The sequence below is a fragment of the Narcine bancroftii genome, chromosome 14 (assembly GCF_036971445.1).
Source record: "Narcine bancroftii isolate sNarBan1 chromosome 14, sNarBan1.hap1, whole genome shotgun sequence".
In the NCBI taxonomy this organism is placed as follows: Eukaryota; Metazoa; Chordata; class Chondrichthyes; order Torpediniformes; family Narcinidae; genus Narcine; species Narcine bancroftii.
In genome coordinates, this window is record NC_091482.1 from 33961727 (window position 1) to 33980266 (window position 18540).

General features: G+C 46.2%; 1 protein-coding gene across 7 annotated transcripts in view; it reads right to left on the reverse strand.

Moving 5' to 3' along the window:
• rasa4 (RAS p21 protein activator 4) overlaps positions 1 to 18540 on the reverse strand; it is a 288131-nt gene that overhangs the window by 220566 nt on the left and 49025 nt on the right. The gene's annotated exons all lie outside the window — the stretch shown is intronic.

Consider the following 18540-nt stretch of genomic DNA (forward strand, 5'->3'; position numbering starts at 1 on the left):
ATTTGATTTGCGTATTTTATTAACTTAGAGATACAGCATGATAACAAGCCCTTCCGGCCCATGAGCCCGTGGTACTCAAATACACCAACTAACCTACCACCCCCAATATGTGTTTAGAGGATGGGAGGAAACCTACACAGGCCAGGAGGAGAATGTACAAACTGTTTGGAGATAGCATCAGATTTGAACAAGGATTGCCGATGCTGGAACAGCCAGGATTAACTTAGAATTAGAGTAATTAGGCAGCTAAAGGCTGGTGCAGACTCAATGGGCCAAAGAGTCTGTTTCCATGGAGTAACTCGCTGTGACTCTATAATTGTGTTGCCTGAGAACATTCTTCCATAGAAGAGTATACCTTGTCATTGTTTGACTTGGTCTAAGAGGTGCAACAAAAATGTGAATCTTATTTTAGAGGCTGGGAAGAGAAATTGAATAGCACGGCAAAGCCTCTGGTGTGAGAGTTATTAGAAATTAGTCCACACTTGGAGCAACATGCAGTCTGCTGGACGAACTCAGCGGGTCGAGCGCATCAGCGGGTCGAGCACATCAGCGGGTGGAAAAGAGTGGCTGAGTTTTGGGCCAAAACCCTTCGTCAAGGTTCTCCAGCAGGTTGTGTGTTGCTCCACCTTCCAACACCTGCAGTCTCTCGTATCTATGACTCCTGGCCTATGGTGCAGGTACAGGAGTGCTCCCGCTTCACAGCATAGACCTTTCCTTTAGCAACATCATCCAGAGCTGTTGGCGGATAAACTCTTTATCTGAGCTATCTTTGAACAGAATAACACCAAGCTGAGTCCAACTCGGTAGCTTTCATACTGGGACCCCTGCAAGAAGAGCACGCCAATGAAATGAGTAAATCTCTGCAGGTGTATCATGTGGAACAATCTGGCTGGTTGCATCACTGCCTGGTATGGAGGTGCCAACTCTCAAGACAAAAATAAACTCCAGAGGGTTGTTAACTTGACTTGTGACATCACAGGCACCAGACTTCATTCCATCGAGGTCTTCAAAAAGCAGCCTCCATCCTCAAAGACCCCCATCACCCATGCCACACCCTCTTCACTCTGCTATCATCAGGGAAAATATGCAGGAGCCTAAAGACAAGCACTCAGTGGCACAAGGACAGCTTCTTCCTAACTGCCATCAGATTCCTGAATGATCAATGAACCAAAGACACTGCCTGATTTTTCATATACTATTATTTTTTTAAATAAGAAGATGGTTATAATATGAATGTTTACACTATGACGCTGCCACAAAACACCAAATTTCGGACTTGTTCATGACAATAAATTCTGATTCTGATTCTGAAGGTAAGTCATGTTTTTATTTGATTTAAGGACGTTAGTTTTAATGCTTTCAATTGCTCTTGGGTTTGATTGTACACGTTTTGTCTTTCAAAGCCCTTTTCATTGGTTTAATTAATCAAACAACTTTGAATTGAAAGGGTGCAAGGGAATTAAAGTATCCCTTGTTATAATAACGTCCTTGTTTTCCACTCTTTCTGTGTGAGAAACACCTATATCCACATTGATTACTGGCTCAGTTCCACAATTAGGCCTCTGCTGCTTGTTTAAAAGGTGAGTGTATCCATAGGAACCGGCGTGGAAGGTGGTCCCTTGTCTGTCTGTAACCACAGACAAGCTGTTGCTGATTCTGTCCGCAGGACAGGCTGATTTCATTGGGCTGAGGACAGTCAGGCTCCTGAAGTGATTGCTTCATAACTGGCCGACCCACGAAACCAGAGGGTGTCTGAATCGAACCGCGTGGTGTGGGTCAGAGCCACACGCAGCTCAAACCAGAGAAAGGCGGACTTCCCTTTCACGACAAGTGAAACAGGAAAGTCTGCAGAAGCTGTGATTGTGGTAAAAACGCAAAAGTGCTGGAGAAACTCAGCAGATCTCGCAGTGTCTAACAGTAGGTAAAGATACCTGTATATAAACCAATATTTTGGCCCTGAGCCCTTCTTCAAGATATCAGCGAAAAGCAGGCAGGCACCTGATAAAAAGGAATGGGTACGAGGGGAGAACAGTTAAGGGGCAGAGCACAGGCCAATAGGCAAAAGGCCAAAATTGGGCATGGATAGGACAGGAGAGGTGAGAAGTGATCGGGAAGTGACGGGCTCTGTGAATGCAGAGCTGAAGGAAAGGAGGCATCGGGATAGGGAAGGGGAGAGATAGGGTCGGGGTCGGGGGGTGGGGGAGAGATAACTAATGGAAACCAGAGAAGTCCATGTTTGTGCCATCTGGTTAGAATGTGAGGGGTTGTTCCTCCACTTTGTGGGTGGTCTTAATCCAGCAGTGCATGAGGCCAAGGACAGACATGTTGGCATGGGGAATTGGAATGGGAGATCCCCACTATATCCTTGTACAATGATGTTGCATTTGATCAACAGTGGAGCAGTTTGTCCAATGTAGCGCAGGCACCAGGGCATGGACCGGATAAACTTCTGAACTGTCCAAATTCGACAGTTCAGAAATTGGCCCTTGTTCGGCTGAAGTACTGAGGAACAAGAAGCAGTTCCCAGAAGCAGGTGTGCGAGGATTTCCATCTGCATTTGCTTACCAGCTCAAAGATGTGGTGTAAGTGCAGGGAGGCATTGGGGCCAAGGACTCGATGAATGGGGAGCAACAGGGTTGAGATCCGATGAAGATTTTCCAAAGTGGAAGTGAGAGACTGACTGGATAGCAGCTGCAGGGACAAATGGAAATCCCAAAGTTATTGGCTAAATGAATGCAGTTGTAAGAGCATGAATGTTGTTTCTTCCACGGTCCAGTACTTATCAGCTCTGATGAGGCCCAAGGTGTATTTTCCAAAAAAATCCAATTGAATATCAATTTATGACAAGGATTTTTGCCATTACTTATTAAATTGGCTCTATAAAACATATTTTTCAGGAAATTTTAAAATCCTAAGGTACCTTGTTAATTTGGATTGCTTTTTTGATAGAGTTAGTTTAAGATTTAAATTTAAATTTAGACAGACAGCATGGTAAAAGGCCCTTTCAACCCACGAGCCTGTGCTGCCAATTACACCCAATTAGCCTACACCTACATTACATTTCAAATGATGGGAGGAAACCGGAGCCTGGGAAAAACCCACGCAGACACGGGGAGAACGAACAAATTCCTCCCAGACTGATTCGAACCCTGGACCCGATCACCGGCACTAACTGCTACACTAACTGTGCCTTCCCCTTTGTCCTGAAATTTTCTGCAGATTTTTAATGTCATTCACATGTAGATACAGGACATCATGGAAACAAGGGCACTATAAGGAAGTTTAAGGAATAACCTCACACCACATCATCCAAGTTGGTGCAGGAAGGATTTCATCAGTAATTATAGCTCAACCAACATCATGCAAGAACAGCCAATAAACCAACAATTATAAAATGGCGGCATCGTCTGCAAAGAGTAGTTCACGGACAAGTTTCTCTTGTGTCTTGGTGTCAGCTTGCAGGCGCCTCAAATTGAAGAGACTGCCATCTGTGCGGTACCGGATGTAAACAGCGTCTTCATTGTTGAGGTCTTTCATGGCTTGGTTCAGCATCATGCTGAAGAAGATAGTAAAGAAGGTTGGTGCGAGAACACAGCCTTGCTTCACGCCATTGTTAATGGAGAAGGGTTCAGAGAGCTCATTGCTGTATCTGACCTGACCTTGTTGGTTTTCATGCAGTTGGATAACCATGTTGAGGAACTTTGGGGGGCATCAGATGCGCTCTAGTATTTGCCAAAGCCCTTTCCTGCTCACGGTGTCGAAGGCTTTGGTGAGGTCAACAAAGGTGATGTAGAGTCCTTTGTTTTGTTCTCTGCACTTTTCTTGGAGCTGTCTGAGGGCAAAGACCATGTCAGTAGTTCCTCTGTTTGAGCGAAAGACGCACTGTGATTCTGGGAGAATATTCTCGGCGACACTAGGTATTATTCTATTTAGGAGAATCCTAGCAAAGATTTTGCCTGCAATGGAGAGCAGCGTGATTACCCTGTAGTTTGAGCAGTCAGATTTCTCGCCTTTGTTTTTGTACAGGGTGATGATGATGGCATCACAAAGGTCCTGAGGCAGTTTTCCTTGGTCCCAACAAAGCTTGAAAAACTCATGCAGTTTGACATGCAGAGTTTTGCCGCCAGCCTTCAAGACCTCTGCGGGGGATTCCATCCATATCTGCTGCTTTGCCACTTTTCAGTTGTTTAATTGCCTTATATGTGAGGACCTCATCCAGCTCTAGCCTTAGGGGCTGTTGAGGGAGCTGGAGCAGGGTGGAATCTTGGACTGAGCGGTTGGCACTGAAAAGAGATTGGAAGTGTTCTGACTATCGGTTGAGGATGGAGATCTTGTTGTTCAGGAGGACTTTGCCGTCTGAGCTGCGCAGCGGGCTTTGGACTTGGGGTGAGGGGCCGTACACAGGCTTTAGAGCCTCGTAGAAACCCTTGCAGTCGCCAATGTCCGCGCTGAGCTGGGTTCGCTTGGCGAGGCTAGTCCACCACTCATTTTGGATCTCCCGGAGTTTGCGCAGAAAACGGAGGTCCTCCATCAGCCAGCTCCCCACCTTGACTACCAGCCCCCCCACATCTCCATCGGGCACACAAAACTCAAAACGGTCAACCAGTTTACCTATCTCGGCTGCACCATTTCATCAGATGCAAGGATCGACAACGAGATAGACAACAGACTCGCCAAGGCAAATAGCGCCTTTGGAAGACTACACAAAAGAGTCTGGAAAAACAACCAACTGAAAAACCTCACAAAGATAAGCGCATACAGAGCCGTTGTCATACCCACACTCCTGTTCGGCTCCGAATCATGGGTCCTCTACTGGCATCACCTACGGCTCCTAGAACGCTTCCATCAGCGTTGTCTCTGCTCCATCCTCAACATTCATTGGAGCGCCTTCATCCCTAACATCGAAGCACTCGAGATGGCAGAGGCCGACAGCATTGAGTCCACGCTGCTGAAGATCCAGCTGCGCTGGGTGGGTCACGTCTCCAGAATGGAGGACCATCGCCTTCCCAAGATCGTGTTATATGGCGAGCTCGCCACTGGCCACCGTGACAGAGGTGCACCAAAGAAGAGGTACAAGGACTGCCTAAAGAAATCTCTTGGTGCCTGCCACATTGACCACCGCCAGTGGGCTGATATCGCCTCAAACCGTACATCTTGGCGCCTCACAGTTCGGCGGGCAGCAACCTCCTTTGAAGAAGACCGCAGAGCCCACCTCACTGACAAAAGACAAAGGAGGAAAAACCCAACACCCAACCCCAACCAACCAATTTTCCCCTGCAACTGCTGCAACCGTGTCTGCCTGTCCCGCATCGGACTTGTCAGCCACAAACGAGCCTGCAGCTGATGTGGACATTTACCCCCTCCATAAATCTTCATCCGCGAAGCCAAGCCAAAGATAAAATGGCTGCCATGTTTCCTGCATTACATCAGTGATTACACTTCAAAATAAGCAACTGGTTGCAAAATTCCTTGGGACACCTTAGGGCACAAATGCATGTTCCTCCATCAAGTTGCTACAACAGACGATCTGTGCACCTTCACCTTTCAAATCAAGGCCTCAAGCCTTCAGGTGTAGAGGGGCAGATTCCATAATCCAGCACAGCCAATAGGATATGTATCTGAAGCCACAATGTTCTAAATGGGCTACATGCTTGCTGGTTTCTCAAATATCCTTCTCTGTGGCCAGCATGGAGTCAACCTGGCTGCACAGCTGGTGAAACTGTCAGACCCCGCCACCATCTAGCCTCCACCCATGGTTGTACTCAAACTCAGGGAGCTCTGTGGTTCCCTCGCTATTCTCATGACCTGGAGTCTATCGCTCCTTGGAAAACTGATGACCTGTTGAATTGTGTGGGAGATGTAATAGAGGTCACAGGTGTAACATTGATCATGGACTACTCCAAGATGACTAAAGGATGGTTGGAACTATTGCCGTCTCCTTTTTTTTGCACTGGGATAACTGAAAATTTATTATCTATTTTTTGTGTATTTATCGTTTTTTTCAAGTTCAATTAAATATGTTGAATGTTGGGTTTTTTTTCTGAAGTGAGCAAGGATTTTGGTGCCACGTACATGATAATATATCAACCAAAATCTAACCCTGGACATGCTTCCACCCACATTTGCCTGCCTGAGCCAGTTAGTGAATGAAGATGCCCTGTAGAGACCTAGTCAAAAGGAAGCTTCGGAAATCTGGACTCCCAATGGCTTGGGGACCATTACAATTTCCCACAATAGATTTCAAGGGACAAGCAACAACAAAAAAAACTTGTTTATGTTTCTTAAAAATCTGTTCCACATTTTGCCATGGGAGGACCATCACCAGGAATCATTTGTGCATCAATGCAAAGGATCCAGTAAATACTCTAATAAAAAACTGCAAAGCCACTTAATTGCTTTGAGGCAGTGAGCTACACTGTAAAATATGATCCTTATTGTGTTTATGGCTTTTCCTGTGTGTGTGATAGGTTGTTGTTCATAGAGAACAGCGTGAACACCTTTCTGAAAGTGGGAGATGTGAGTCCAAGTGGGCGATAGATTACCAATCCTTTATATCTTTACCATACATCAGTGCTCAATGAGAGGCAATTCTTCATTCATTAATTCCAATACAAGTTTCCTGACTGTAATGGGGAGAAGTTTCCATGCCTTGATTTACTTATGCTGCAGTCTTTCACAGGTGGAGAAAGACCATGAAGGCAAGACATAAAGAGAGACTGTGGAAAACCGCGCCACTGGATTTGACAGCAACTTAAGTTCCAAAGAACGTTCTTGGGAGTCACTATTTTGGATGATCTTTCCCAGACCTAACACATCAATGGCATCGTGAAGAAAACACATCAGACCCTCCACTTCCTCAGGACTTTGCGGAGATTTTGTATGACATCAAAAACCCTGGCAAATTTCTGCAGGTGTGTGGTGGAAAATGTGCTGACCGGCTGCATTGTGGTCTGGTATGGAAATACCAATCCCCCTGAGTGTAAAGCCCTCCAAAAGGTAGTGAACAGGGCCCAACACAACACAGGCAAAACCCTCCACACCATGAAGTACATCTACAGGGAGCACTGCCATCAGAGAGCAGCAGCAATCATCAACAATCCACACCATCCAGCACACACTCTGTGCTTGCTGCCGCCATCAGAAAGGTGGTATAGGTTCCACAAGACTCACACCACCAGGTTGAGGAACGGCTGCTACCCCTCCACCATCAGACACCTCAACGACAAACTTAATCAGAGACTTATTTAAGGACTCTTACTTGTGCGCTTTATTGATTTTCTTTTTGTTCTGACTATATTGATCAGTCAGTTTGTTTACCTTTGTTTTCTGTTTACAGTTCTTGTTTACATGTTTACAGTTTATTTTTTGCACTACCAATTAGTGGTAATTCTGCCGCGCCTGCAAGAAAAAGAATCTAGGGTTGTATGTGATGTATGTATGATCTCTGACAATAAATTTAAAATTGTTTAAGTGGGAACATCGTTCACATTGTGACCATCTCCTTCCTGAGTTCCACTCACACATTAAGACTGGCTGTGTACCACACAATAACGGCTCATCATAAAATGCAAAAGTGACTCATGTCTCCAAGACTGGTCAACCTGTCTCCACAAATCTTTACTAAAATAGTTCTGTTCTTATTTGAAGGTATCCAAGAATAATAATTCAATGTTGGGCATTATATTGTCACTGATCGGCTTTGCAGAGATTAGCCACATCATAAAGGACTCCCATCATCCTGGTCACAACCTCTTCTTACTGCTACCTTTTGGGCAAAGGGTACAGAAGTCTGACGATCAGCACCTTTAGGCTCATGAACTGTTTCTTTCCAAGAGCTACCTGGCTCTTGGACCTTCCCTTGTTACAGGCGTCGTAGACTGGTCTGACATCACAGAAGGATTGTTTGCACTATCACTGTCAGTTTTTTGCAAGGGGGGGTAAATGTGAATATTTATTATCCATCTTTATTTATTGACATTTTAAACTCATTAATATATACTACTTTTAGCTGATTTTTTTAACCAATTGGAACAGGTTCAGAGACAAGATCAGAACCCAGGCCAGGAATGTGGTTGGAACAGGTTCACAACTACAATATGATCAGGCTGAATACCAGGAGGAAGATCAAAGTCAGGGTCAGAACTAAACTCAGGTTTGTAGCAGTGTCATGGCCTAGGCCAGAGTTAGGGTTATGACCTGGTGGACTCTGTATCGCAGTAGAAGCAGGTTGTCCTCAATTCCAAGGAATTGCAAAAGAAGAACAGGAGAAAGGTCACCGGCAGGATCGGAATTAGGATGAGTGTTGATTGAGTCCAAGATCAGAATGAATTCAAGATTCAATTTATTGTCATGCAATAAAGACAGAGCAATATTACACAAGATTGCTTTTTCTCATTGCAGACAGATTCGCCATCGGCAGAAATTACCTGAAGTGTCACCTACAGTCAGAGAAAGAGAAGCAAAAGAGAGCTCCCCTCAGAGACAGCGAAAGTCTGTGGATTCGCCTCCAGCTCTCTCGCAGCCCCTGCAGCCACACAGAGTCCAGTCCAAACCATCAGCCGCCCAAATTCCAGGACAGAACCTCCAACACCCTCAGGAATCCCTCAGCACCCTCGGCACTCTCTCGCATCTCCGTTCCGAAATCTGAACTAAGGTCAAGGTCAGGAAAAGGACATGACAAGGCAGCAAATTCCTGAATTAGGATATTGTAGAACCAAGGAAAAGTATGTGGATCTCCCAGGCTATTATGATAAGTTAGAGTGGATAATGGTTGAACAGAAGACAAATTCTGTCCATGCCATTCATTGAGTTGTGACTATTACAGGAGATCACAATGACCTGGAATTCTGTTGAAGTACAGAAATACATTTTCCATCTCAAATTCCATTGTTCTATGCTTATTCACATGCAAATTAAATCACTAGTTTCAATTACAAGTAAATGTTATATTGCAGTATGGAGCAGATGTAATCATTCTCTTTTATAAATTAAAAATACGAAGGAAATTACTTTTTAAAATGGGAAGATGGGGGGGAGGCTGCGTGAATTGCAAACAGGACAGTGGAAGGGTTGCATCAATGGAAATAGCAGATCAGCAGGAGACTATTCAGCCCCAAAGGTAGTTGTCAGATGCTATTTATTGTCATGTAATAAAACAAAAAATGCAATATTTCACTAAATTACCTTTAAAGATTCACCAATAGTATTGCTGGTGCCCTGTACAGACAGAGAAAGAGAAACAAAAGAGTCCCCTCAGAGACCCGAGTGTCTGGGGGTTCATCCACAGCGCTCCCGCAGCCTCTGCAGCCACACAAGCCTTCGGTTCTGTTCAAACCATCGGTAACCCGAGCCTAGATCCAAACCTCTGATACAATGATACACCTTCCGCGCCCAGGGCCTCCCGAGAACCCCTCCCGCCCTCGAACCCCGGCTCCCACAAGTCCATCTCCAGCAGCCAGCAGCCTGGTGCGAGGCCCTTGACCTCAAGTCTCCTGCAGCCCATGGCCTGTGAGAGTTCCTTACCCACGTTGCTAATAGTTCACTCCCTGTATGTGTACTACAGCCACAGGGCCCTTCCCTGGTCCACCACCATGGTCACCTCCTTCTCCTTCTCAGTGGGGGGGGGGGGGGCTAGCGGAGGGCTTGTTGTTTCAGGCCTTCTCTCTGTTACTCGTGCACTGAGCCAGTCCACTGTTCCCCTGGAGACTGCAAGCCCTCTGTAGGGCACAACCAGTAACCATATAGACAAGCTGAGGAAACGATAGGCTTCAATACACAGAAGAAACTTGCTGGCCAAGATCCCAGGATAGGAATGGCGGCAAGGGAAAGGTGGCTCGACTTTTATGGCCCAGGACCATAGGGTATGAGTCATCCGTGGGGGTGCCAGCTCCGCATATACAACCCACAATGATAACTATATAACTATTTTTTTTTCTTCTTTGGCTTGGCTTCGCGGACGAAGATTTATGGAGGGGGTAAAAAGTCCACGTCAGCTGCAGGCTCGTTTGTGGCTGACAAGTCCAATGCGGGACAGGCAGACACGGTTGCAGCGGCTGCAGGGGAATATTGGTTGGTTGGGGTTGGGTGTTGGGTTTTTCCTCCTTTGCCTTTTGTCAGTGAGGTGGGCTCTGCGGTCTTCTTCAAAGGAGGTTGCTGCCCGCCAAACTGTGAGGCGCCAAGATGCACGGTTTGAGGCGATATCAGCCCACTGGCAGTGGTCAATGGGGCAGGCACCAAGAGATTTCTTTAGGCAGTCCTTGTACCTTTTCTTTGGTGCACCTCTGTCACGGTGGCCAGTGGAGAGCTCGCCACATAACACGATCTTGAGAAGGCGATGGTCCTCCATTCTGGAGACGTGACCCACCCAGCACAGTTGGATCTTCAGCAGCGTGGACTCGATGCTGTCGACCTCTGCCATCTCGAGTACTTCGACATAGGGATAAAAGCGCTCCAATGGATGTTGAGGATGGAGCGGAGACAACGCTGGTGGAAGCGTTCTAGGAGCCGTAGGTGATGCCGGTAGAGGACCCATGATTCGGAGCCGAACAGGAGTGTGGGTATGACAACGGCTCTGTATATCTTTGTGAGGTTTTTCAGCTGGTTGTTTTTCCAGACTCTTTTGTGTAGTCTTCCAAAGGCGCGATTTGCCTTGGCGAGTCTGTTGTCTATCTCATTGTCGATCCTTGCATCTGATGAAATGGTGCAGCCGAGATAGGTAAACTGGTTGACCGTTTTGAGTTTTGTGTGCCCGATGGAGATATGGTGGGGCTGGTAGACATGGTGGGGAGCTGGCTGATGGAGGACCTCAGTTTTCTTCAGGCTGACTTCCAGGCCAAACATTTTGGCAGTTTCCGCAAACTATATACAATAGAGGAAACATATCACCACACCCTCTTGGCCACTGCCAAACACAAGGCCACCATCTTGGGCCCAGACCACAAACAGTCAAAAAAATCCATGTAAAGGCGGAGATTCTCTGACTTTATGTCGGAAGACTTACCCTGCCTGACTCCAAGGTGCCAAATGCAATCCCTCTTGTGGGGAGAAAGGGTCAGCGGCACACCACAGCTCACCACCATCCTCCATGAATGTACTGCTGCCGCAAGTGGCTGGCTAGGGGTGGCTGATGATGTCACTGTGACATCATCAGCCAGCAACCCATCCCTCCATGACCCCCTCAGGGCAGAGGCAAACATTGGGGGCCATCAGGGCAGGGGCCATCAGAGCAGGGGCAGCCGGTGGGAGCCATCAGGGCAGGTGTGGCCAGCGGGAGCTGTGGGTCACTGCGGCCTTTGGGGCCACTCATCAGCACCAGTGACTCAATACATGGCAGAACAATGGCTGCCTTCCCAACCTATAATCCTCCACGCACCTGGAACCATTCTGGGAAACGCAGAGTGGTTCCAGCTGCGTGGGGGATTTATGACAGGCAGCACCATGGCAACAGTCGTCCCGCCTACAGTGGCTCTGGACAACGCACCGAGGCACCATTCTGCATAAAAGCAGCACTGGAGATGCCTTTTAGAGCTGCTCCCTGAACAGGTAAGTTTAAAATTTTTAGCCACCTCTGCAGCCAGCTTCAAAACAATATGGTTGCAGGAGTTTAAATTAAACACCATTGGCTCCTTCAACAGGTCTCTTGGAGCCGTCAGCAACGGTACTGGGCAGTGGAACTCATGGGATTAGATCTTTGGCCATCTGTGCATCTCACCTCATTTTAGCTTACTGATAGAAAATCTGTCAATGTTACCCTTGAAATATAAATCCAAGATCCATAGCCTTCTAAGGAAAGTTCTACCATTTTCTCATTAGAACATAGAGCACTACGTCACAGCACAAGCCCTTCAGCTCAATGTGGCGTTGGCTGACGTAAACCTGTTCCATAAGCTAATTTTTCCCTACCTCTCACCCATGACCCTCCCCATCCATGTGTTTGTCTAAGAGTCCCAGTTGTACCAGCCTCGTCTCCCGGAAGTGCACCCACCACTCTGAATAATAAAAAAAAAATCTCTGACATCTCGCTTAAACTTTCCTCCACTCAGCAGATACTGATGTCTTCTGGAATTTGTAATTATCACAAGGTAAAAGATGCAACCTGACCAACCTATCTCAGTCCCTCAAAATGTTATATACCCCGATTAAGTCCCTTCTCAACCTTCATTGCTCCAAAGACAAAAGGCCTAAACAATGCTGCCTGATTTCACTGCTGTATCATTTAGTTCAGTGGTTCTCTTTCTTTCCATTCACATGCCACCTTAAGTAATCCCTGCCAAACCACAGGGCACCTCTGACATCCAATGCTATCGGGGCTCTGTGATTATTTAAAGTGGTGTACGAGTGGAAAGAAAAAGGTTGAGAGCCGCTGATTTAGTTCCAATTTTAAGATCATTGACGAGTTTCAAAGAAAGGCAGCCGAAAGCTGTTTGGGTGCAGGCTGTTTCTTGAAAATTCGATAAGGCCCAAGGTATTGTTGCTGACAAAAAAGGTTTTGAGCCTGAGCCATCAACTCTTTTGCTTTCCACAGAGACTGTCTGACCTCCTAGCAGTGGTTCTCAAACTTTTTCTTCATTCCACCTTCCACAGTGCATCCGCAGCATCCTACCCCATAGATAATCTCTGGTTAGTAAAGGATTACTTAAGGTGGAATGTGAGTAGAAAGAAAATGGTTGAGAACCACTGTGTTCGACTGGGACACATTGGAGGAGGTTTCCTTTAAGCCAGGTCGAAGCAGGCTTCACGCAGAAACCCAGCCTCTGCAATGTTCCATGGAAAGCATGAAACACCCCAGTGTGAATAAAAATCCTGGGGGTTGAATGTAGAGCTGAGATTCACCTCACTGGACACCCAGGTTCTTCACGTTCACTCACTGAGGAACAGGAATCTAGAATCAGGGATTTCAGGATCCACAGCATAAGCTCTGGATTTCATACAATTTTTTTTTTAAATATAGAAAACAGATTATCCAGAGCATCAAAACATGGAGATGGAGTCAGTCTGCACAGAAACAAGCCCCTTGCCTATTGAGTCAACGCCAGCTTCTGAACACTTACTTACCCCGCACCAATCCCAATTTATTCCTATTAGTCATTCCCATTCGCTCTCTGCAGAGGCAATTTACAGCAGTCACAGATTTGTATGGCTTTGGGAAATGACGGGGTGTGGGGTGGGGTGAGAATGTGGGATGGCAGAGCGAGAGATCCCGGGGGAAACCAAGACGGGCACAGGGAGAACCTGCAAACTCCTCACCGACAGCACCAGGCGTTAGAAGTGAATCCGGAACTGTGAGATGGCAACCCTAGTTGCTTTACCAGCGTCAGGCATGTGAGCTGAGAGCAGTGGTTGAAAGCGGGAAAAGAAGAGGATAGAATTCAGCAATCTAGGAGGGCTGAAGAAAACCAGAGGGGTAGGGAGATGAAAGATCAGGGGGAGATTTAAAGATGTCTTCAAGAATGTTAGTATCAAGGCATTGCCAGAGCAGGAAGTAGACACAGGTCAGAGAGCGCAGGGGTAATAGGTGGAAGAATCCAGGCAGCAGAGTTGGACTGCACCTAAGTTTATGAAAGGTAAACAAATGGAGATTGAATGGGAGAAATGAGAATTGTAAAATCTAAAGAGATCAAGAGTACAGACAAGAGTCTTATTGTGGAACAGGCTAAGGGAGGGGCAGATGCTTTGGAACAAATATTGCAGGAAATTTGTGGCAATTACAGGAAATGTGTATGCACATGATTTTTAATGGCATTGATTAGTTTCTTTCTTGCTGGTGCATAATTTTAGAACTACTGTTGATATGCCAAAATTCAAGAAATAGGGTCCCTTTTTTTAAACATGTGAAATATATCTATGAGAAAATGTATTGAAACATATAATATGGCGCTGCATGACTGCTTTGAGACCACAGACCGGATATGTTTCAGGGAGGCAGCCCCCTACAGCGGTCATATAAACACAGAGGAGCACATCAGCTCAGGGACTGGCCACATCAGCAAGTGCATTGAGGATGTGACCAAGATCAAACGCTTCACAACCAGGGCCCACTAAAATCCATGGTTAGCAGAGGTCCAGGTCCTTCTCCGAGCTCGGGAGGCTGCCTTTAAGACAGGGGGGATAAAATGGCACTGAGATCAGCCAGGGCTGAACTCACCATCCAAAAGAAAAAGCAGGGGTATGCACAGAAAGTCCATCGACAGCTTTGTGCCACCAGCATCACGAAGCACACGTGGCAAGGAATCATAACAGATCACAAGTCAACCGTGCAAGTTAAAGACAATGATGCCTCCTTTCCAGACAGACTGGACACAGTTTGATGAGAAGGACAAGGTGACGCCGAAGAAAGCCCCCCCCCCCCCTCCCCGATGAACGGGTCCCCTGTATAACCATGGCTGGGGTGAGGAGAACCCTATCCGAGGTGAATCCACACAAGGCAGTAGAACCAGACAACATACCTGGTTGGGTGCTGAAGGACTGCACAGCCCAACTAACAGAGGTCTTTACGGACATCTTCAACCCCTCACTGTAGCAGTCCATTGTCCCTGCAGGTTCCAAGTCAATCACCAGCATCCTGTAGCAGAGATGGTACCACCCTGTGGTACTGACCTCCACCATTGTGAAATGCTGCAATCATCTGGTGATGGAGCTAGTACTCAATACCCTTCTCTGTAACTGGATTATGGTCTTCCTAACTGAAAGACCACAGTCTGTCTGGGTCTGTAGCAGTACGTGGAGCACCGTCATGCTGGGCACGGGTACACCTCGGGGCAGTGTGCTCGGCTCGCCCCTGTTCATGCTACTGACTCACGACTGCATCGCCAGCTCCAGCTCCAACAGAGTCATCAAGTTTGCAGATGACATGATAGTTGTCGGCCTCATCACCAACAATAATGAGTCGCTCTACAGAAAATTGATGGGAAATCTTGTGATATAGTGTGAGAATAACAAGTTGAGTTTCAACATGGAAAGAATGAAGGAGATGATCGTTGCTTCAGGAGGACAAGGAATGACCGCCCTCCACTACTCATTAATAACTCAGCAGTGGAGAGAGTAGATAGCACCAAGTTCCTCAGAGTCCACCTAACCTGGACACCCAACATCTCCTCATTTGTCAGGAAGCTGTAACAGCAACTGCACTTCCTGAGAAGACTGAAGTGGGCAAGGCTACCAGCCACCATCATATCAACTTTGTACAGGAGCTCTATCAAGAGCGTCCTGGCCAGCTGCATCACAGTGTGGTACAGTTTCTGCAGAGAAATGGATCAATCCACAGGAGTGGCAGAGGGGAACACAGGGATCTTGCTACCCTGCCCCCCACCCCCCCACAATCGACATGATCTACCGGGATCATGGACCATTACCACCGCACTGCACAGAGCACCTGTCAGCTACTTCCATCAGGAAAGAGATACAGGATATCAGAGCCAGCACCACCAGGCTGAGAAACAGCTTCTTCTCATGGGCAGTGAGAATGGTGAACGACTAAATGAACAGCTCACACTAACCATTTGAGGCGTTATTCAAATTTAAATTTACATCCCATTGACCTACAACCCTGGTACGTTTTGAAGGGTGGAAGGAAACCAGAGCACCGGGAAAAATCCACACAGTCACAGGGAGAACGTACAAACTCCTTATAAACAGCGCAGGATTTGAACCCTGCTCCTGGTTGCTGGGGCTGTAATAGCATTGCACGAACCGCTACGCCAACCGTGCCGCCCCAAAAAATTTAGTAAATCATATTTATTTATTTTTAAATAGGTATATTTGTCATACATTTGCCTGTCTGGTTGTGTCTGCATGTTTTGCACCGAAGACCAGAGAACGTTGTTTCGTCAAGTTGTACTTGTGTAATCGGATGATAAATAAACCTGAAATTATACATGCAGTAAGTATAACATTCAAACAATTCACATTTCTTAAAATATATGTGAATGTACAATGACCAATATATGTGTGAGACATTCTACAACTTAATTTTGCATGCTGATGTGTGAACTCATTCAATGTAGGAATAGTTTGCAAAATATATTTTTTTGAGAATTCACTCAGAACAATTTTCAAAGCATCTTTCATTCTGATTGATTGAAAACAAGTAGGAGCTCTCGAGATCCTTAACATCATTGCTTAAACTACAAAGGATTTACATCTGCATTGACTTTTCTGTGCAAAATAATATTTGTCCATGTTTGTGAGATATATTTCTTCAACTTATCATCATGTTTTACTTAAAGTGAATCAAGAAATCCGCTTTCTGTTGTACAAAAGAATACACATAGAATAATTTGCTTTTTATATAATACCTACAACATCATTGTCTCAGAGCTACAACAGCCAATTAAAAGTACTGAAGAATCATCATTGTTAATGTTAAGATTGAAGTAATAGTCTACAACAATATGGCACTGACCAGAAAAATTAATGAAATAAAGATGATTGAGGAATAAATATTGGTCTAGACAACCCCTGATCACCAAACTAAGGTCATGGGATATTGTACCTCATTACCTGGATGTGCTGGAGAAAATCAGCAGGTCATGCAGCAGCTACAGGAAGAGAAGGGCCATTAATGCTTTGGGCCTGAGGCCTTCATCAGAGTGGAGCAAAAAGCAGGCAGGCACCCAAATAAAATGGTGAGAAGAGGGAAGGAGGCAGAGTGATGAGCACAGGCCAAAGGATTGGCATGAGTGAGAGGGCAGAAGAGCAGAAAGCTGAGAAGTGATGGGAAGGCTTGTCTCTGACTGGAAAGGGAAGGGGGTGGGTAGCTGGAGGAAGGAGACAGATGGAGAGAGAGAGCGAGAGAAAGAGGGACCTAACAGAAACTGGAGATGGACATAATTTTACCTATCTTAGTCTTGATAAAGGGTCCAGAAACATTATCAAGCCTTTTGTATCCATGAATACTATGTACAGGAGTCAGACACCAGAGAGGAAGAGAACCCTTCTCCCCCCACCCCCCCCCCCACCAATATCCAGGCAGTGGCCCCTGGAAGATGGCAGGTAGCCAAGACTGCCCAAGAATCACGCGAGTTCACAGGGTAACAGAGCGCAATCATGAGGAGGTACCTCTCGTGGAACCTGGAAACTCTTGCAGTTCATGTGGAGCTTTGGGTTCTGAAGAGTGGGGGGGGGGTACCTGAAACACTGTCAGTGAAGTTTGGAGAAGAGGGTAATCCTAACAAATCCATGTATCCACTTTGTAGAGCAGGCCATTTGTCCAAGAGCATGGCTCATGGAGTAATACTGTAGTCCAGTGGTTCTCAACCTTTTTCTTTCCACTCACATCCCACTTTTAGTAATCCCTATGCCATCAGTGCTCTGCAATTAGTAAGGGATTGCTTAAGGTGGGATATAGGTGGAAATAGAAAGGTTGAAAACCACTGTTTTAATCGTACTTGATTGACTCATTTTGTGCAAGGTTTCAGAACTCCAAAGGAAATGGGCCAATGACAATTTTTCTCAAGCAAAATATTTCAGTAATAATTGGGTCTAGAGCAGTGATTCTCAACCTTCCCTTCGCATTCACATCCCACCTTAAACAATCCCTTATTAATCACAGAGCACCATTGGCATTGGGATTTCTTAAAGTGGAATGTGAGTGGGAAGAAAAAGGTTGAGAACCACTGCTGTATTCAATAGCAAATTGGAAGTTTCGACTCGTATTCCACTGCTGGGAATGATTGCAAAACCAGCGTCCAAGTCCATCCTGGATGCATGCCTGCAGGTGAGGTTTCAGGAGGCGACTGAACCCAGTCATGACAACTGCCTTTTGAGATTGGAATGGTGAGATAACATATTTTGGAATGAGCCCTCCATCCTACTTCCATCAGGACCCTCCCCTATGTCTGTAGGGCCCAACTGCCTCTGGTCAAATTCTAAGTCTACATGCAAAACCCTTCATCTGTGCTACACACTATCATTGATTCCCAAGGCGGAGTGAGGAACGATAGACTTTAATACACATTAAAGTTCAGCTGGCACAAGTCCATGTGCTCAAATGAATGGAAAGGGGTAGGGAGGTCGACCTTTATGGCCAGGTCACAGGGGAAGGGGTTACGGGGATCGAGTCCTCAGTGGGCGGGCCAGCCACTTATATACAGGACATCACAGAACAGTATGTACATATCACCACATTCTGCCCATTGGCAGGTCAGTGAATCTTAGTGGTGATTACAAGGATGTTTTACAATTCCAGTAATTCTAATTAAATTACTATTGAAAATTTCCAGTAGGTCCTAGAGCTGAATGCAGAAGTTGTAAACTCAAGTGCTAGGTACACAGTGTTCAGAGCCAACAGTGAAAACTGTTGGGACGGCACGGTCAACAGTGAAAACTGTTGGGACGGCACGGTCAACAGAACGCTGTTACAGCACCAGCAGTTGGGACTGGGATTCGAATCCCACCCTGCCCGTAAGGAATTTGTACATTCTCTCCATGCCTGCATGGGTTTTCCCCGAGGGCTCCGCTTCCCCCCCAAAAAAAACGTACAGGATTTATAGGTCAATCAGGCGCAATTGGGTGGCACGGGTTCGTGGGCCAAAAGGAGTTGTT